General features: G+C 42.9%; 1 long non-coding RNA gene across 1 annotated transcript; it reads right to left on the reverse strand.

Moving 5' to 3' along the window:
* Window positions 1-15,919: 15,919 nt before the first annotated feature.
* Window positions 15,920-21,044, reverse strand: LOC129387805 (uncharacterized). The gene is made up of 2 exons (XR_008614977.2): window positions 19,101-21,044; window positions 15,920-16,091 (listed from the first exon to the last, which is right to left on the reverse strand). It is a non-coding gene; the product is annotated as an uncharacterized lncRNA (long non-coding RNA).
* Between the last annotated feature and the right edge of the window lie 1,346 nt (window positions 21,045-22,390).

Genomic DNA, 22,390 nt, shown 5'->3' on the forward strand with positions numbered 1-22,390 from the left:
CGCTTACTGCCTTGCGACTTGTAGGCGCATTCAAGCTCGTGGCAAGTTCCAGAGGTCATAGACGTGACGTGTTTGGCCGAATAGGTAGTTTCATGAAATTGTGTTGATACCAGTGCAGCTCAGCATGAGCTTCGCCAAGGCGAGCAAGAACAGGAGACACAATTATATGGAGGAGAAAGGGGCACTAAAGTTTTATTATACGTAACATCTGTGAACTACTTTTACACTGAGGGAACAGCAACAAATCACCAAAAGCCAAAAGCATGTCTCATTTTACAACTGTCAAGAGACCAAGACACACCAATTCTTTGCTCGATAAAGATAGGGACGTCGGCTGACGAACATCAGGCCACGCCATTATACAGCTACAGTTTCGTTTATCCGATGCGCTAAACTTATTCTGACAGAGTGCGGCAACAGCACATTGGCCGAAGTCAAGCACGTAGCAACGACTCTTACTATGCATGTAGGGCAAGGAAACGTCTGGCTGAGATTTCATTCCATCTTTGGCTTCGCAGCAAGGCATGAACCAACGCCTTCAGCGAGGAAATCCAAAATCAAACGTAGGCAATAAACGCAGTGTTTGGAAACGATCGGAGACAGGGAGAATGCATTGCTGACGCATTGCGCGAAACACTAGCCTCACGTCGGCGACCCTTGAAAACATATTGGACAGGAGACGGCAAACGCGACTTCAATGACAAACAGCAATAATATCCCGTGGAATGTGGTTGCGCACTCCGCGACTGCCCTTGAGCGCGCCGGTAGAGGCAGCGAGCTGCGAAAAAGATTGATCGCGCTCTGCACCTACCGTCACAACTGAGGTTCGGCGAGGGCGTGTGCCTCGGGCTGTGGTGGCCTAGTGGCATTATGCAACGTGCTCTCGCATTCTTGCGGTCAGGCACAGGGTCGACGGCACCGCGAGTACGACATGCTTCGGTCAGCACGACAAGAACGATAGCTTCGGCGATTCCTGGCTACATTGACAGACCAAAAAAAAAGAGAGAGAGATTTTATTCATTGTAAAAACAGAGGGGTAAGATAGTATTTATTCTTTAGGGATAGACATTACGGCAGAACAGGGAAAATTAACTACCCAAAGAAAGGTGATCATTGCTTCATTGTTTGCCAAGGGCCGGTATAGATCGTCTGCGATTAGTCTTGTGCCTGCATCATCAGTGAGTTCGCTGGTGTATCATGCGCTTACTGATACTTTCGCCCAATTTCTCTCATCACGTTTTGCTTAGCCGCTACGGATTTTAGTGCTGCCGCGTGTGCATAGTCCCACCTGTTGCTGGTTCTCACCGCAATGGTGGAAGAAAAGAATGCAAAGAAAGCAAAGGAAAATATTACCTTCTAAAAATTATATTCTGGGGTTTTACATGCCAAAACCAAGATTTGAATATGAGGCATGCCGTAGCGGGGGGATTCGGATTAATTTTGACCACCTGGGGATCTTTTATAATGCAAAGAAGCGGTAAGGCGGGCAGACACGCCTTACCCCCAAGAGAAGAAATGTGTTGTCCACTTCTCTTCCCTTGTGTCCGTGTCTGCATGCCTTACTCCTTTGCCTTTCTGTCGTTCTAAGCTTCAATTGGGATCTTCAACGTGCATCCAGTGCATGGCACATGGACGTTTTTTCTTAGAATTTTGTCGCCATCGAAATGTAGCATCGTGACGAAACGACCTTCCAAATATATATATGCATATATCTGAGCAGCAACGACTGGCTGTCATAAAAGGCTCCAATCTGCCAGAGCCTGACTAAAACGTTAAACGCTGTCAAGTAGCGTCGTGGCTGTTAAATTTCGTTGTTATGGAAAGGAAATGTGCAAATAATGCCGCAGCGCATGCGGTACAGCTGTCGGCAGAAATAACGCATGTGCTCGTCTTCCACATTTTCGTACCCCTTTCCCTCACTACCAGCTTTAAGTTCATCAGCGAAAAATAAACATTTGTTATGCTGCATTTCATTTCAACTTCATTTCAAGTGCGGCATTGCCGGTGAATTCTCATATCCATCACCGACATTGCCGGTGACGGATATGAGAAATTGAAGTTGCTGGTCCCGCGTTCATCTTCCTAAATTTATGACCTCCCCTCCGTTGTTGTTGTTGTTGTTGTTGTTGTTGTTGTTGTAGCCTGGCAATGTGTGGCTCCTACCCGCGGTGTGGGATTGGCCAAGAAATGAGTGGATTATTCGAAATTAATGTGGAGCATAAATTTCCTAGTATCTATGGAATTAGTGTTGAACAGCGTAGAATTACCTGCTAAAATAAAATCAGGAAGGTCATATTGAATGAGTAATAACTAACTTAAAAGTAAAAAAAAGGTATTTAGCAAGGCATTCGTTTAGAATTTGTAAGGAATGTTTGGACAGCGAAGCAAGCATCCCTGTTGCTCAATGCCAAAGTGGACGCCCCCTAACGAAAGAATAGCAGGTTCTGTCAAGTCCAGGCCAATTCTTCGAAAAGGTATTTCTAACAATCTTTTTCTTGCCGCATTAAAGCGGCGACAAGATAGAAGAAAGTGCTGCATCGTCTCCTCCTCATTACAATATGAACAGAGGGGGAGGGAACCAAACCCGACCTGTGTAAATAGAAATTCCGGGAGGGAATGCAGCAGTGTAATTTGGTGAGGGAGACCTCAAGCATTTTTGTGTAACAGGATTCGCTATGCCAGGGAAATGCCAGGTGCTTATAATCTGGAGAAGAAGTCAAATGTGGGTTTGATAAGGCTAATCTAATTGATCGCATCCGAAACCTTGCCGCCGTGATCTGTTCTGTCACTGGTAGAATAGGAAGAACAGGGCCGGATAGTGATGTCTTAGCCAGTGAATCAGCCGTTTCATTAAAAAACAAACCTTTATGACCAGGCATCCAAATCAAATGAACACATTGCACATGAGCAGGAACTAGTAAGTGGAAGAGTTTTAGCATGGGTGACTGATTAGTAGCGGTAAGGCAAGTATAGCAGCTGTTGTAATCATTTGGTCTCATTTGCGTAAAGCTAGGATTACTGCTAAAAACTCGGCCAGAAAAATAGGCACAAAATCAGGCAATCTTAAAGAAAAATACTAGTCGAGTGTATGACAAAATATTCCAATGCCAACATTTTCCTCGCACTGTGCGGCATCTGTTGCAATGTTAATGTTTGTTTCTAGGGAGCTTAGGTGGTCTTGCAACATGGCGTTTAAGATGCCGTAAGGTTGTAGTTTCGCGTGGTGTGGGAAAATGTCATCGAACCTGATCTCTGGGTAATTTGAATGTGTATTATTAGGAAGCACATCGAGAAATTGCACATTTAGTGGTTCAAGCAAAGTTTGCACAAATATCGTGTGGTCTATGAAACCTCGGCCAATGAACAGGAAAAAAATAATTCTGGATCGGAGATGAAAATTATTTGAGGACGGTTTAATGGTGATTCATACAGCCTTAAGAAGGTCTGAATGGTCAGAAGGTGAAATCGGCATAAAATTGGTGGGATTTTTGTTTCCAGGTATAATACAGAATTTGCAACGTATTTTGGAAGGCCTAAGCACAGACGTAGTGCCTCTCGTTCTAAGAAAACTAGCGACAGAAGCTTGTATGATGGAACACCTGAGAATAAAACACATCCAAATTCTAACTCAGGACGAACGTACATTTTATATACCATCAAGAGGGATTTTCTTCGTATACCTGTTCTTCGATTGCTCAACTTGCGCAAACGCCCATTGTACGAGCTCCTTTTGTCGCAATATATTCAATATGCGGCCACCAGTTAAGATTTCCGTTGTAAATAACTCCAAGGTACTTGAGTGACTCTACTTGTGGGATACCTTCGAGATGATAGTTAAGCGATATGTATACTGGGTCTTTAACGGGAAAAACAAGTATAGCACACTTTTTGGCATTCAGGTTTAAGTGTAAGCTATCCAGCCAGCCTTCCAGTTCCCTTAGATACGACTGAAAGATCTCGTAAAGAGAGTATATGTCACTAGCAATACCAAAAAAGGCAATGTCATCAGCATAAACGTAGGTACTGACACCTGGGTGAACAGGGATTCTGCTCAGTAAAATATTAAATAATACTGGCGAGAGTACCGATCCCTGAGGCACACCTCTTGTTTGCTTATGTTTACTAGAAGGATAGCCGCTTCGAAAACAAGAGAATTCCCTGTCTTTTAAAAATTCGTGCACCCATGCTACAATACAGCCAGGAAAACAATGGCTCCGTAACCGATTTGTTAAAATTGTATGTTCAATGCTGTCATAGGCTTTAGATATATCTAAGGTAACTAAAGCTGCGTATTGTTTTTTCTGTCTGGCGATGTTAATGGGACTTTCAAGGTCTACATGCGCGTGCCCTATTGAATAGCTAGATCGAAATCCAATTTGGCAAGGACTCAACAATTGATTTTGGTCAATAAACTCTATCATGTGTCCGAGAAGCACTCTTTCAATAAGTTTCACTATGTTTGATGTCAACGCAACTGGTCTGATGTTGTCGATAGTGTACCCTGCCCCTTGCTTTTTAAGTAACGGAACAATTTTGGCAATCTTCCATTCTTGTGGAACCCATGCATTACTAAAAGAGCAGTTTACCAACTTTAGAAGGTCACGTGGAGCTTCTTGAAAGAAAATCTTTAACATTGCATTTGTTATTCCGTCCGGGCCAGGCGCTGTATTTGGCAACCGTAATATAACCTGCGCTACTTCCAAATAGGATATCTCTTTGTAGTCCGAGAACGTAGGAGTAAAAACAGAAGTTTGAAGGCGCGTTGAGAACCGGCTCTTCAATCCTTTAGCCAATAGCTATAAGGACTCCTGCATTTCCTGTGAGGCATAGACGATTGAGGCTACATTAACGCTTATTGGGAGTCTGTTTCTAAAGGCAAATAAGAAGGCAAACAAGAAGGCAAATAAATAAAGCACGTTTGTTTTTGGATTTAGATAGATAATCGAAATGGTTTTTGTCGTACTCATCTTTTGCGTGTTTAATAGTACGTTTGAAGGTTGCCGAAATAAATTGATAATCTTTTCAATTTTGTGGGCTCTGATTATGTGGAAGTTTTTTTCCAAGCAGCTTCCCTTCTTCGATAAACTCGTGTGCACTCACTGTTCCACCAAGGACTAGATGGGGAACGCTTAGCGGTGTGAATTACAAATTCAGACTTTTGTCGGGACATCTGTAACGCTGAAAAAATATTGAAGCCAATTTCTTCGTCATTACTATAGGTAATGATGCAATGGTGGAGCGCAAGCAGTGTTTAAATTTTTTGCAGTTCACAAATATTCTGCCTTGCAGTTCAACTGATATTAAAGGGCCTACAATTTAGAAGTATACCGGGAGATGACCATTGTTTGTAACGAAATCAATCGTAGTCCAAGATGTCACGGCGACACTTGTGCTAGAAAACGTCATATCTAACACTGAGCGAGATTGTACACGGAGAAATGTAGGTCGCCTGACATTAAAGCATGAAAGATATTTATCTATGGTCCAGTCCCATAGACGTGTCCCACATGCATCTGTTTTGTAACCCCATGACACGTGTTGCGAGTTGAAGTCACCGGTAAGGATGACTTCATTTTTTGCAGCTGACAAGCGCACTATCCAATTGGCATGTACTGTGTACGCCCGTAGGGAAATAAGCATTTATAATCAAAAATGAACGGTAGCCTGGGATGCTAACGTGCACTGCCGAAATTTCACATTCTGGAGACGTTAACTTGAAAGCTATTTTCGCCCTATGACAGAATTTAGATGACAACAAAATCATTAAACCACCTCCTAGAGAAAGGCGGTCTAATCGAAAAGATCAAAAATCTTTAAAACGAAAATTTTTCTCAGAAGTAAGCCAAGTTTTTTGTAAGATTATGATGTCAGGATTAAGATGAGTTGTTAAGCAATTTAAGTCGGTTGAAGTAGAAAACAAGGAATGACAGTTCGATTTTAGCACTTTTAAAAAAGCTATCGTGATGATCTAATTGATATAATTACTTCAGGGACTACCGTGGCAATGAACTTTCTTGGATGCCAGAATGAGAAATAGGATTACCCTTTTTGTTTTTGGTATATGGACAAGAAGCAGTTACTGGGGACCCAGTTCGCTTTTGCGGCCTGGTATCACGACCCGTTTCCTTGTAAACCTGTGAGCCTGACTGACGCGAAGAACAAGGATCGGATCCAACAAATGTAGGATCCGATGTGGTACTCGGCGCTAGAACTGAACTGGCTACCTGTTCTGCAGCACAAGCAATCGATTTGGTGATTGGTGTTGCAGCTGTTTGCAACAGCTGTGTCATCTGCGCAGTAAACACTTGTGAAATACATTCGGTAACACTTGTGACAATATTGATGTGGGGCTCCCGCACCGCGGGACGGCGTGCACAAAGGCCGGCGCCATGAAAGACGACAAAGCGCGTAAGCTGCACGCTCTTCTTCTATCCCGCCATTAAAGCGAAGTGTCTATTTTGTAAGACTCCGTCTTCAGTCTACGTTACATCTTTCTGGTGGAGATGCTGGGTACATGCTACCACTCCCAGACCGAACGCCGCCTACAAGCCCAGTACGAAGTCCGGTCGAGCTGACTCCTGTTCACGTATGGACAAGCCGTCGACTTCAAGGACTGCCACCTGAGCACGAGCCTCCACCCAGTCGATTAGGAAGGATGAGTACATCAGTTCCGTCTTCTTCCTCAACGGCACCGACCGAGGTCGTCCTTGACCAGCCACGAATCCCCACATCCTTCCATGTGGACACCTTAGAGGATGTTGGACTGGCTCGATCACTTTGAGCATGTCGCAGAATTCAACGGCTGGACTCCAGAGCGCAAGCTACGCAACGCCTACTTTGCCCTCCAGGATTACGCGCTGACATGGTTTGAGAACCATGACTCGGCCTTATCGACATGGGACGAATTCCGACGGCAGCTAATCAGCACATACGCCAGCCTCGATCGCAAGGAGCGAGCTGAATCTGCAATTCAGGCGAGAGTGCAGTGGCCGAACGAAAGCGTCGCAATGTTTGTGGAAGATATGTGCCGACTTTTCCGACGCGCGGATTCATCCATGACGGAAGAAAAGAAGGTCAGGAGCTTGATGCGCGGTGTCAAGCCAGAGTTATTCGGTGGCCTAATACGCAACCCACCAAAGACCGTTGCAGAGTTTCTCGCGGAAGCCATATAAATGGAAAAGGCACTGCAGCAACGAACAAGGCAGTACAACCGTGACGTGTCGACCCTATCGCGGGACCCTCTCGCTGTACCATTGGACAGTACCGACGCCTTGCGGGAGCCCCACATCATTGTGTCAATATGTTGCATAGCCTTTGTCATTGCTTTTTCTACTGCTGATTCAATGAGTTCAGATACGACTGAAATAGCTTCTCGACGCGAACATCGTCGCCTGTCAATTATCTCAAGTAACTGTATTTCGTTAGCTCTAGCCGAGCAGTTTCCATAGTCAGCCACATGGTTGCCTCCACATAGGCAGCACGTTTCGGCTTCAGCTGTGCACTCATTGGGGGAATGATCTTCACCACTGGCGCGACAGCGTCCATTTGATTTGCAGCCTCCTGCACTATGGCCAAAACGCCAACAGTTCCGACATTGAAGTGGACGGGAAACGAGACGTTCCACCGTAAAAATAAGTGGCCACACTTTTAGTTCAGATGGGCAGGACATGCCAGCAAACGTAGCAATAACCGATTCTGTGGCAACTTTTTCCCCGTTTACGAGTTGGTTGCATCGGTGTAAAGCTATGACGCGAGCATCAGACAGTTTCTCCAGAGTCTCAGTTGGACTCAATCGAGAGTCTACGCCCCGGACAATGCCTTTAGTGCATGCTAGATGAGGAGGAATAAACGTACTCACCGGGGCAAATGCGAAACTCTTGCACTTTAGGAGGTCTGCAACACAGGTCGCAACACAAGATGACCTACAAACTATCCCACCTCTTCCAAATTGTCAGACATCGCTTATCATCTGGAAATGACGCGTCATGGCTTAGAGCTCGGCCTGAACAGCCAGATGAATCCACCGTTCGAGAGCACCAGCGCGACAGGGATGCTGCTAACACCGCTGCGGAAGAAAGATTCCAAAGGCAAATCATCAGGAGAAAGAGAGGCTGACCAAGGGCTGGGCCCTTGCCCAGGAGAGTTTTTAGACATCAGCGCTGCTTCAACCCCGAAAGAAGTACTACAAAAATTAGATAAGTAAGATAACTAGGTCAAATCCACCCAAAACTCAGCCAAACCACCAAGCAAGGTCCAGCTTGGGCACACCAGGGCGGAGAAACGAATGCTAGATAGAACGCCGAGGCAATCGAGTGAAATTTTGTTGTTCCTGTTGTCCTGAGCGGCCGTGGCACATACCCACAGTGGGGGATTGGCCATGAATGGGGTGGTTAAATCAGGTGCGAAAACGGCATATAATTCGTCGTCTTCTTCATGCTTATTCTGCATTCGCTTTTCTTTTTCTTTGGTATAGTTCTTTTAATGTACACCATTGACGAGTGTGTACTGTTACACTAGATGTGTATTCCAAGTGGTTCACCCTGTGAATGTAATCTAAAAGCTTTTTCCTTAGAATGTCTAGTCTCACGTGACAGGGGAGAAAGATAAATACGAAAGAAAGTAGAAATGTTATGTTATTTCTGCAAAGAACATGAACTAATGCTCACTTTTTATTAACCTGCTGCCGATTCGCAATCCAGAGAAAGAAATACTTTGAAGTTCCATTCCTAAAGTTAGGCATTGCTATAAAACTTGAAAACATTCTCTTCTTTGGGACTACTACATTGGGTTTTAGCCACAGGAACGTATGCAGGGCCGTATGCGAGGTCCTTGATGACACAAGGAACCTAGTCAATTTACTGATTTATTATTTATTATATATTATTTTCGAAATTCCAAATAAATTGATTAATATTTATTACCTAACAGCTTGCTCTGCTTTCAAAGACACATGTTTTCCTATAACCGTTTTCCGTTTAACTGCTTCCTTCTTGGCCAATAACCCTGGTACACTGGCAAATACACTGGGAAATAGGAGAGGGGTATGCCGAAAAATAAAAAGAACGTATACAGAGAAAGACAGAGAGCACAGGCAAACGATCACAATCGTTCACAGCATACGTTCAGGGCATAACGACCCAACGCAAACTCATAAATAAAGCTATTGAGTCCTAAAGCCAGTGTAGCAGCATGTTGCGCTTAAAAATGTAACAATGTCTTCGTCGCCTTCTGCTGCAATGGCTGATGAGGTCGACATTACAGAATGATTTTTGAGACTGTGGGATAGGTTCGCGGAACAGATTTGTGTTGTTACATACACGGTGTTTTTTTTCTTTTAGCTACACCAAATTCTTGAAAATTTTCTGTGGCAGATAGAACAAGTCCAATCCTTGATCTAAATTACTCGATGAGGCGGCCATGACTGCTCTAAAATATCAAAATACTTAATTGAATAATTACTATAATTACAGTAATAATCTTTCTAATTATTGACATTACGGCAGATATACTATTCTATGAATTGTAGCCGGTGAGTTAACAATGCATATCCACTTGAAATGAATTTTCAGGAACCGACAAGTTCAGAGATTAACCTTCAAAGTGTTCAACGAATTGCATTAGCGTTCTAGTTACTTCTCTGCTTCGAAGCATAAAGCAGCGTTTATAAAAAAAAAAAAAAACTACTGATACATGTAGCTAGGTGGTGAGTACCACAAGAGGCACAGAAAACACAGTTTTTCAAAGTATACAAGCTTCAAAACACCAAAATGACAGTACTTGAAGTTGGAATTATCATTTCTGACAATTAATTTTATCGTGATGTTAAATAATGTATGTATAATTTTTGTAAACATGAAACAGACGAAACAATATAATAACGGTATATAAACTTTGAATCATAATTTTCAACAATAAATACTTTAAATTACGGCCGCGTACTGCAGAATAATATGCAGTTGTCCAAAGAATTTTTAGGACGCGACACATCACAGCTTCGTGAATGCAAATTGGGTGTTCCCAATCGTATTGCTCAAACGGCTACTTACCCTCCATTCGAACTTTGTTTCCTGTTGGTTCGTACATTACCTCTATGAATGCGTAAAAGTAGCACAAATCAAATGAACTTGCGCTTGCGCCCGCCTTCGTAGTGAGGGCTCTTTCATATGTCCTTGTTTCTCTCGGGCAGTCTTTCTGTAGTAATTACCTTTCATTTGTTTTCGCGTTCTTCGTTAGCTCGAAATCACTTGCTCGAAGAGCGCCTGCTAGCAAGGCCTGTTCTTGATTCAGTAGTGTAGCCTTAGCAAGGGGTCACGAACACTTTCAAAGCAACGAACTTTCCTTTTTACTTCTGCTGTTGTTCGAGACATTGAAACTAAACTAAATGAAACCAGCTAACCTATTGTTTATTTTCAGTACGGGTAGGAGTGGCGGTAGGAGATGAAGTCACACATTGCGATACTTACAAACATGTTTGCTTAGTCATGTTGCTTATTCCCTGCGGGAGCCAAGGTTTAGTTGGAGCATTCCACAGTGACTTCGATTAAGTCGGGCGTGGCGCGCAAACAATTACTACGGCAGTCAAAGTTGACCTAGTCTTCATCAACATATCGATCCATTCCTTATTTTCTTCAACATTCTTTCCATTCCTACAGAATCACGAGAGCTAAATGAAAGGAGGAGGAGGAGGAGAAGAGAAGAGACGTGGGCCGCCGGGGCAGACCTGATTTATGCGATGCTCATTAGAGTTGCGCGCGATAAAAGATTGCACCTTACGCGCCACGGCGCTTTGCGCAGCATTAAAAGAACACGCGTGGCTGGGCACACACACTGCCTTGGTAACTATGTGTCCTTTACCGCTTCCCCACTGCCTGCATCTCTCCGCGTCACTTCTATGCATAGTCCATATAGTGCGACGGTGCATGTAGATTGCAAGGTAGAAGGTCTTGCCATGGAGTGTGCATCCAGGCTGTAGCGCAAAGGCTATTAGAAGGAGCTACACCAGTCAGCAGCCCCAGTATGGGCGATCACAATGCCGTGCAGTTGGCCAAACGCAACTTGTAGATAATTGAACTGGCATCCTCGTGTGTCTGAAATCAATGACCTCTGGACACTCTGGCTTAGTAGTCAGTGACTTCCATTCATGGTTACCTCAGCGTCTATATGCGAGACCGAGAGGGCCCCGTTGCCTCCACGGATTCTCTCCTTCCGTGCCCAGGAGGCCACATTTTGCCAGCAACTCCGCTAGCAGGACACATGCACGACAGCACGGTGTGAATGTTTCTGATATGGAAAAATTATCAAGCCAAAGGTATTTTTGCGAAGGCCACGAGGCTTTCACGTCCATCAATTCGGCCAGTCAGTATATATTGTAGTGACAAATGTGGGCGCCAGCGGAGGACGAAGAAGAAGACGGGGTTTTTGTTGTTGGTGCTCGTGCTCGCTCGACTCGGCCGTCGCCGGTCCCTGTGCATTACTATAAAACGCTCAGAGCACCGAAACGCGTACTAATAATTGGTGGAGGTGCTGTGTACGACCGCGTAAGCGCTGTTCTGCGCGGAGCTTGCGAACAGCGGGTCGGCCGAAGTCTTCCGCGAGGCTCGTTTTAAAGGATAACCAGTTGGCAATATCAGCTTCGTGGTTGTGAAACCACAGCTGAGCCACATCCGCCAGGTAAAAGTTGACGTTGCTGAGTTTGTCGCCGTCATCCCACTTATTGTGGGCGCTTACCCGCTCAAACGATGCGAGCGAGTCCTCGACGTCGTGCTCTTCGGTGCCGTTGAAAATGACAGGATCTCGCTGTCGCAGTACTCCGGAGCATGCGACCACCGGTGGTTCGATAGCACGTTGCTGTGGCACGTCGGTAGGCATTGCCGAGGCTGGGCGTAGAGCCCGGGTACGGAGTTCCAGGGTGGAAAATGGAACCAGCACGCTCTACCAATTGATAGTACGCGCTTAGATGCGCTCGGCGTTTTATATTCATGCACAGGGACAGGCAACGGCAAAGCGCATGCATATATATATATATCTACATATATATATATATATGTATGTGTGTGTGTGTGTGTGTGTGTGTAAATTTGTTTCCGTAGTACTTAGTGCTGATCTACCAATAAGCGTCAGTGAGTAGATCTCTGTCCTGCCCAACCAAACAACGTAAAACGACGTAAAACCTGTACATATACGTGCCTCATAAACAGCTCCAAATCACACAGACCGCTTTTACGAAATCACAGACAACAAAGACAGAGAAAGTGAAGGAGAAATAAGCTTTATGTAATTTGACATGTAAATCTAATTAAGTGAAGGAAAATATAACTTGGAGCAGGTGACGTGCAAACACACATCTCCGCATTACGTGTGCGGTGCTCTAGCTATTAGGCTACCGTGGCGTCATCCTTCCAGCCACCTTCATGGTATGTTGAAATGTACAATATTAGCCTATTAGCCCTGCAGATGGGAGCGCTAGCCAGAGTTGATCACGGCCTAGATGGACGAACGGGAATGTTCTCCTTATCGCAGATGTTAAGTGAGCAGAGGAGCAAGCAGCGGGCCATTAAACCTTTGTATACTATTTTATGGTACCAAAACTTCCAAGTTCGAAGTAGTTGCTACGCAATGAACGAGATGAAAAAGGAGAACCGAGGGACTCAATTTTTGTTAATCACAATTATACAAAATAACAGACAATGCAGCCTTTTCATCCGCTTTCAGTTTCCTTTACCTTATTGGTACATGCCAATTAAACATAGCTAACTTACCCTATGCCGTGCGTAGCGTGTATATATATACAGGGCACTCCTAGGAGCCCATGGAAAATCTACTCGCGATAACGTTTTGTGTGGACAAGATTATTCCTTTGTCTATTGTGCCTACAGCGCGCATCCGCGTACTGGACAACGTCTATATAGTAGCTCATTGTACCATAACATAATCACCTGCCACCTACCCTTCCCTGTATTTCCCACTTCTCCTTACCCCAGTGAGGAGTAGCAGGCTAGAGACACGCTCTCCAGGTCGATCTCTCCTCCTTTCCCTTCATTAAAACCTACTCCTCCTCCTCCTCCTCCTCCTACTCTGGTCGTTTCTACAGCAACAACACACCGAAAACATGCGTTGTTACCACCGGTCGTCTAGAAGGGAAGCACGTTTCACAGGAATGGAATCATATATCATTAATTAAATATCCTTGTTTAAACCAGAAAAAAATTAAGCCTTATGATACGCTCCTTACAGCGTCGATATGCCCAAAGCACTTCTGCTTTGCTCATGCCATGTTTACTTAGACGTGACTCAAGCTTGTCTTGCTTTCCTAAAACGGTTCAACTTTGACAAATCCAGCCCGTTTCTTACACTTCCTCATTGTTCGACATCAGGCGTTATCCATCCTGCCTTAACGTATGATCACAAAACCACTGGCCAGCGCTTAGGATCGTCGTCCACTTCGTCTCTTTGTTCAGCATCAGATTAAACTTCTTTTGGCCGCTTGACAATCCGCCTTTCCCAAGTATCCTTGAAATCCTTCTTTTCCCTGCTTTTCCAAACTCTCCAAATCCTTCTGTTACCTTTTTACTTACATCTTTCCAGTGGCCATTCACTGCGATGTTCTCGTAAACGGCTTTGACATTTGTCTTTGACTGCAATAGTATGTATGTCTATCTTCAAGCGAATACATGAGGCTGGAAGGTTTCCTTCACTCTCGTCCACAAACTGGAACATCCCGCCAATTAGGGCGAAACATTTCAAACTCATTCTTCAAAGGGAATTTTGTCCTTGCTTGTTTCTACTGTGGGTTGCTTGCGCCTTCAGCATCACTTCAGAGAAAAGATCGCGGAATCCGGGGCTGATGCTGTAAAAGCGAGAGGAAAAAGGAATCACCGGCGCTATCTCCTTAGCCCAGTGTCTCCGGTGGATAAGGAAGACAGAGAGGACAGGCGCCGAGCAGAACCACTGAACAAGATCGTGCCTTCTGTGATGTCGCTTGAGAGGCCATGTTCCCCACTTTAAGCCCAGCGAAGGGGAAAAAAATATCTTCGTTCTACATCCCGCCCTTTCGCCTTTTTATCTTCTGCCACCTACATTTCTTTTCTTCTTCTTTCTTTCTTTTTTTTGTGTGCTTGTCTTTTTCCCAGGCATGCCCGGCTATTGTCTCCTTGTACCGCTTTACTCACTACCCGCCCGCGCCGCCCACCTAAGTCTGCTGCAGGATTTCACCTTCGACTCAGCTATGGGCGGTTGTTGCGCTCGTAGTCCACTTCAAGACCCTGAGACTAAGGCGACGTAAAAAAAGTGTTTTTTTTTCTTAGACATTACCTATATTTTGCCGGTGCTCTGAATTCTGGTACTTTGTACTTTTCTTCTGATATCTGTTTGCGTTTACTTCCAAACTCATCCGCAAAAGTGCTCGTTAGACGCATCTGAAAACCTCATTGACGTGGAATGTGCAGGCTGGCCCGTTTATGCCATCTCGGCGATGTTCCCTTACAAAAATTTTTATAGAAAGTCCATAGACAGTCTATAGACATTTGTCTATGGAGTCTATAGACTGTCTATAGACATTTCTTTAGACTAGTCTATAGACAGTCTATGGACTTATGGCCATACACTTTTTATAGACTAGTCTATAAAAAGTCTGAGTCTATAGACAGTCTATACACTGTCTATAGACAGTCTATAGACTTATAGCCATACTTTTTATAGACTAGTCTATAAAAAGTCTGAGTCTATAGATTGTCTATAGACTGTCTATAGACTTATGGCCATACACTTCTTATAGACTAGTCTATAAGAAGTCTGAGTCTATAGACTGTCTATAGACGGTCTATAGACTTATGGCCATACACTTTTTATAGACTAGTCTATAAAAAGTCTGAGTCTATAGACTGCCTATAGACCGCTTATAGACTTATGGCCATACACTTTTTATAGAATAGTCTATAAAAAGTCTGAGTCTATAGACTGTCTATACACTACATATAGACAGTCTAAAGACTTATAGCCATACTTTTTACAGACTAGTCTATAAAAAGTCTGAGTCTATAGACTGTCTATACACTACATATAGACAGTCTATAGTCTGATGGCCATACTTTTTACAGACTAGTCTATAAAAAGTCTGAGTCTTTAGACTATCTATAGACTTATGGCCATACACATTTTATAGACTAGTCTATAAGAAGTCTGAGCCTATAGACTGTCAATAGACTTATGGCCATACACTTTTTATGGACTAGTCTATAAAAAGTCTGAGTCTATAGAGTGCCTATGGATTAATTAAAATTCATGTTTGTAGACAGTTGTCTGCAGAATGTCGATGGACAAGTGTATAGGCTTACAGTTCTACTTTTGTAAACTGAAGTCTATAGAATGTCTATAGATATCATTTGTCTGTATACATTTTATACACTTCAGTCTACAAAAGTAGAACTATATATACACTTCTACTTTTGCAGACTGAAGTCTATGGAATGTCTATAGACAAATGTATATAGATAGTCTATAGACATTCTATAGACTTCAGTCTACAAAAACAGAACTTTATAATCCGATACACTTTCTTCTATGACATTCTGCAGACATTTGTCAACAAACATGCATTTTCATTAATCTACAGACACTCTATAGACACAGACATTTTATAGACAAGTCTACAAAGAGTGTATAAGGCCATAACTCCATAGCGGCTACCTACTAGTTTTTTTTTTTTTACAAGTTAGTTTACATTTTTCTTTACATGCGGTAGCAAAACGTTTTGAATGTATTTATGCATGTGCACCTGTTCCTTTTCATCTGCACTTATGCATTACCGTTAGCAGATTAATAATGCTCCTGAACCAGCTGTACTTTCATATATGTTGCATAAACAGAAAGAATTTATATAGTGTTGAATCATGCAGTGCAAAAAAAATAAAACAAATGCACCGGCAATGCATTAACCGTTTTTATTGCTCGATATAATATATGAATTCCTTAAATTCATGTCTTATGCTAATTATGGAAACAGATTACATATTTACACTACTCCTTGGCAAGCATGGTCGCCAGGCTGGCCTTGACCTTTGTGTCATTAGTCCCAAAGGTGCTGCAGGTGTATGCTGCAAATAAGTAGATGCAGCAATATGAGGCAAAAATAACAAGTGTGTATTCTTTGTATGTTCATTAAGCAGCTTAATATATTTGCTCAAACCATCTAAGTCAATACTTAATGCGGTTTAACTATGACTAAGGGCTGCTTGTCAATACAAATCAGTACCTTTATACAATGTTTTATTGCATGGCATGGTGAACAATTAAACAGTCACAACTGCTGCTCGTGCCAGCAACAGTATGTTCCCTTTTATGACAAGTTCATATATGATGCATTAATGTACTTATCCCAAATGGTCTCTATATTTATTGCTGAAACGTTACCCAGTTGTGCTGTCTGTACAATTTTTTGGCTGGTAGTTAAGTATGCCCGTGCAGAGGGATATATTCAGAAGACGTGACTGGAATATTCACAGTATCATGCCTAAGATTGTAATTTATTTTGCTTAATACACATTTAAATGTCTTTCTCATACTTTTAAATGAATGGTCATTGGCCATAACTTCAACAGAAGGCAGATGGGTTGATTGTATTGATATGGTCACTTAATTTCTTACAGGTAATGAGGCCTCTTGGGCATGCTAACAGGTTTCCAAGTTAGGTATACCACATGAGCACCCGAAATACCACACGAGCACTTTGTGTCATGGCACGACAGATATGCACCTCCTAGGAAACAGAACTGATAAGATAGTTCGAATGAATTCTATCACAGTAAATTATTTAAGGTGCTTTGAAAGATGAAATTATTTTCTAGGCTATCGAGGTTCAGGACGTTAACGCAAAAAAAAACATATTGAGTAAGAAATGCCTTGTCAGTATGCTTGACTTTCTTTTTTTTTTTCAATAAATAGGACCAATTTCCCTCAATTTTTATGAAGTGAAAGGTTTTAAAAATATATTTAACACAGAGATTCTCTGGTAACGTTGTATGACATATGACAAGACAGCATACCTATGTGGCCATTTTAAGATTTCCCGATCTTTTTCCAAGCCTTCCCTGGCTGTTTTCATGAAAATTTTCTGGCAATCTATGACGCCTGCAGCTTAAGTGCAATAAAAAAAATATTGTGGTTTAATGCTTGCCAAGTACTGCCAGTCCATAATATTTAGATAAAACGAATAACACGTCGGTCACTTGATATGTAGTATTAGATGCAACTGACTTGAATCCCTTGTTTAATAAAGCTGACAAGGGCTTCGGCAAGTTCCTAATTGATGGCCACACGAGTACAGCACGGAAGACACAGAGACACACGTAAAACAAATGCAACAATGTGAGCGAAAACTATACGAGATATTTTTACGGTTCAATAGTAGTTTTTTATATAATTTGCTCTCATCACTTATGCCTCTAGTTTAACTTTGTTTCTCTGACTAAAGACTACATGGCAATATTAATCAGTACCATTATGATGTTTCGTTATATTACAGTGTGATAAGCAGTTAGACAACCGTAATGGTCGCCGGTGCCAGCAACGGTACGTTTCGTTTCAAGACAGGTTCATGTGACACACAGTGTACTTATAAAAATAAAATAAATGCGAGAATCCCAAACGATTCCTATAATAATAATTGTTGAAACAAAGATACCCGGCTGGACTGTGCACATTTTTCAGGTGTTAATGCAATATGCCCGTGCCGAACGAACATGCTCAGCATACTGACTGCACTTTTGAACAATCACGTTAACATTTGCAATTTATTTCCGTTTAGAACAGTCTGCAATGTCTCTTTTCTCATACTTCGAGATGAATACATTTGCCACACTTTCAGTAGAATGCACATGAATGGGGGCGTACTGATCAGGTTACTTACCAACTAAAACATGTTACAATCTCTTAGGCGTGGTGATAAGGGTAGAACAAATGCAATGTCCACTGAATTATTTGAATAATCTGTGCGTTATCTACTAAGAAAAGACCACCAAATTGATAATCTGGCTCTTTTTTCTTTTGTACAGCGCATATAGTATGCAGTCTGTCCAAGACGACGGCACTACATGCAACAGTAATGAAAACCGGAACACTTATTACACACGACAAGGGCTTCATACCATGCACGACTGACACAATGCGAATCTGCGCCAGCAGCTGCCTAGTGATTAAGAGCACGTAAACTGCATAACGCCGAAGCATCGAAAGGCGCTTAACGCTTTTCATATAGCTCGAAAGATAACTTCTGCTGCTAAACTGTTTAAAAAAAGAGAAAAAAAAAATCTTCCAACTACCGTCAAACGCAATGCCTTCAGTTTGAAACGTGTAAAGGTGCTTCCCGGAACGACTAATTTAGTGTTCTCCAATTTTTTCGGCTAAGTTGCGAAGCTGCAAGTGACTGAGCTTATCGCAGGTTTGATGCTCCAAAGCGTTTGTGGTTGCATATAAATAGATTGGGTGAATTAGAGATTTTTGCTTGATATTTCTTCAAGTCTCGTGTTTTGCTTGCGTTAACTTCCCAAAATTAACTTGCGGTAAGTTCCCAAACGATGCGAAAACGGCAGCGCACACACTGCTGATGCATGCCCCGCAAACACGGCCTTTCATTCGAGTACGTTAGCAGTTATTCAACTATACGTGTCTGTCTGAACATTCTTGATGCTAACACAATTTCGAGATATATACGTAAAGCGTGTCACGAGAATTTCACTAGACATGCGGCGCAGCATTCATCGCGGCCGGATCAAGCGCCACGAAATTAGATCTACCGCACTGGCTGCCCAACATACACAATGCACAACATACACAACATACACAACATACAGTATCAAGTTAAAACATGGTCTACGTCCTTCTTTACGCACGTAAACTATAATGCTAAAATCAACAAGCCCGAGCGATCGCTCGCCGTAAAACATTCCGTATAGTAGAAGCGAGAACAAGAGCGCGTTATCAAACCATGTCAACGACAAACCGACACTATACCCGAGTCGCCTGCGCTACATGCAGCCGCTTCGCGCTAAGAGATGCGCTCACATAATCATGAGCTATTGACGCAAAACGTCTTTGCTAAAGCTTACCGTTCAGTGTAGTTGACGTGTGATGCCACAAAGATGACACGCATACACAGACACCGACGTTCAGGCATACACCGCACACCGGTACAACCGTTTACGTGCCTGGCGCACTCGTTGAGACGGCGCACCGCCGCGCATGCGCAAGAGCTCCGAGCATGCGCAGGAGCTCCGCGCGCGAGGGCGTGCGCGCTCGGAGGAGTGTGAGCGCCTTTTCCTCCTTCATTTTTTTTTTGTCTCTTTCTCTCTCTCTCTCTCTCTCTGCGCGCCATGCGCGCCGGAACGGGTGGCTTATTCATCTTTAACACCACTATTCATCTTTTTTCATGGACGAAGGAAATGCGCTGGTAGGTTGTATGACAAACGCTGTGGGCTATCGTATGAGACTGGAACGCTAACATGAATGCGCTGTTTGTAAAAGCCGTTACAGGGCCCTTCAGACGTTTCAGACGCATTATTGCCAGCGTCGATTAGTAATACAGCGTACTTGTAGCATATCTTCCAGCGTACCGCCAAATGTGATGCCCGCACGTATGTTAGTGCTAATTTTCTGTTCCGATGATAGGTCAAAGCAATCAGTACAGCATTGAGGTACTCATATGCGTGGCTGCGCAGGCATACCGCCGGCGAAATACTGGGTGGGCTCAGAGAATTTGGCACCTATTTTAAGTGAATGAGAAACTTTGATAGGTTTATAGCGCAGGATATCAGTCAACAAAAAACCGCCCGATGTTAGTGACGCAGCCGAGATATGAAGACAATGTGAAATGTATCCGAGAATCGGACGACACACAACGCGAAGACCACATGCGCGACATCGGTTCATCGCACATTCACAAAGTCCGCGTTGTCAGCTACAAACATTACGAGTGTATTTGCTGTTAGCTTGATGCCTGTTTGGAATCCACTTGTAGCTGAAGCTGGCGTTCATAACATCTATTATAACAATTGGATCGGCGTTTTGCTTACTTTATTCTACTGCCGCAAAAGTGATGCGACAACTGTGAAGACTGTCTTGGGATTGCCGAGAGCGGCTACGTAGATGATATCATGTGGTCAACAAATGCGGAGGTATACACTATGTGTATACTAATGTCTACAAATAGGCTCTACAGCAATCTCAGCAGTATACAACTTCAGTGGCTTATATCAAACGCAGCTACGTATTATCCACCGGTACCTGCGCTTGGTTACAGCGTACACGGGTTGGGCCCAGATTAACGATGTTTGTCTATTGTTAATCTATAGACATGCAAGACCACGACAACTCAGAGGAAGACCAGGTGGTGAATTCACCACCTGGTCTGCCGGCTTTCGCCACTTATTCACCACCTTTGCCACATCATCACCATCTGACCTTCACCACCTGGTCTTCGCGAAGTGTACGTCCGGGAAGCAGCCAGGTTTAGGGCCTTCGGGTGCCTGGAAGACCTTGGTGACTCGGACGGTGCCTGCTCCGCCGCGATCCTCGTTCGGGGCAGCTGCACCGAACGCAGACTAGCAGTCTGCACGGTTTGCCCGCCGCGCCGGAGTTGCGGTGCCGTCGTGCATGAACCAGTGCCATATCATCGCGTTCGCAGAGGGCGGGGGGTATGGGAACTCGGAATTACAAATTATCGACTTTCTTCTATACATATTCAATACACCGGGAGTAGAGAAAAAGAAATAGAAACCTTGTCGACTATATTGTCCATAATATAGAGAGTCTATAGACAAAGTATGGACAAAAATAAATAGAAACTGTATCGGCTTTCGTCTACAGGTAGTCCATATAGAGGGGAAATAGACAAAGAAGAAACAAACACCTTATCGAATTTTTTCTATAGACTGCAAGTAGATAAAAAGAAATTGAAATCTTATCGACTTTCGTCTATAGAAAGTCTATATACAAAGTATATGGACAAAAATAGATAGACACTGTATCGACTTTGGTCTAAAAGTAGCCCATAGAGGGGAAATAGACAAAAAGAAACAAACACCTTATCGATTTTTTCTATAGACCGTCTATAGACAGCGAGTAGACAAAAAGAAACCGAAACCTTATCGACTTTCGTCTATAGAAAGTCTATAAACAAAGTATGGACAAAAATAGATAGAGACTGTATCCACTTTCGTCTATAGGTAGTCCATAGAGGGGAAGTAGGCAAAAAAGAAACAAACACGTTATCGACTTTTTCCTATAGACCGTCTATAGACTGCGAGTAGACAAAAACAAATAGAAACCTTATCGACTTTCGTCTATAGAAAGTCTATAGACAAAGTATGGACAAAATGGATAGAAACTGTATCGACTTTCGCCTATAGGTAGTCCATAGAGGGGAAGTAGGCAAAAGAAACAAACACCTTATCGACTTTTTTCTATAGACCGTCTATAGACTGTGAGTAGACAAAAAGAAATAGAAACCTTATCGACTTTCGTCTATAGAAAGTCTATAGACAAAGTATGGACAAAATGGATAGAAACAGTATCGACTTTCGTCTATAGGTAGTCCATAGAGGGGAAGTAGACAGAAAGGAAACAAACACCTTAGCGACTTTTTTCTATAGACCGTCTGTAGACTACGAGTAGACACAAAGAAATAGAAAGCCTATCGACTTTCGTCTATAGAAAGTCTATAGACAAAGTATGGAAAATATAGATAGAGACTGTGTCGACTTTCGTCTGTAGGTATTCTATAGAGGGGAAGTAGACAAAAAGGAAACAAACACCTTATCAACTTTTTTCTATAGACCGTCTATAGACTGCGAGTAGACAAAAAGAAATAGAAACCCTATCGACTTTCGTCTATAGAAAGTCTATAGACAAAGTATGGAAAAAAATAGATAGAGACTGTGTCGACTTTCGTCTGTAGGTATTCTATAGAGGGGAAGTAGACAAAAAGGAAACAAACACCTTATCAACTTTTTTCTATAGACCGTCTATAGACTGCGAATAGACAAAAAGAAATAGAAACTTTATCGACTTTCGTCTACAGACAGTCTATAGACTTTGTATCAACAAAAGTCCAAATCTATAGAAAGGAAAGGTCGTCTATGAAAAGTCTATAGACTTTCTATAGACAGTCTAAAGTCATTTTTGTAAGGGTTCCACCCATGCATGTGCGATGAGGATAATTACATATGCCCATGATACCATTATGTAGACTTCCACGTGGAATGCGCGTGCTTAACTCTTTCGTTACCGCGCCTGCAGAAGTTTATAAACTTGATCGACAGTTTTTCTGCGCGTTCTTAACCATTTTCGTTATAATTTTGTTACTAGCAACATCAAGCACCATCTGAAATGACGACTGTAC

Source organism: Dermacentor andersoni, chromosome 2, assembly GCF_023375885.2.
Source record: "Dermacentor andersoni chromosome 2, qqDerAnde1_hic_scaffold, whole genome shotgun sequence".
In the NCBI taxonomy this organism is placed as follows: Eukaryota; Metazoa; Arthropoda; class Arachnida; order Ixodida; family Ixodidae; genus Dermacentor; species Dermacentor andersoni.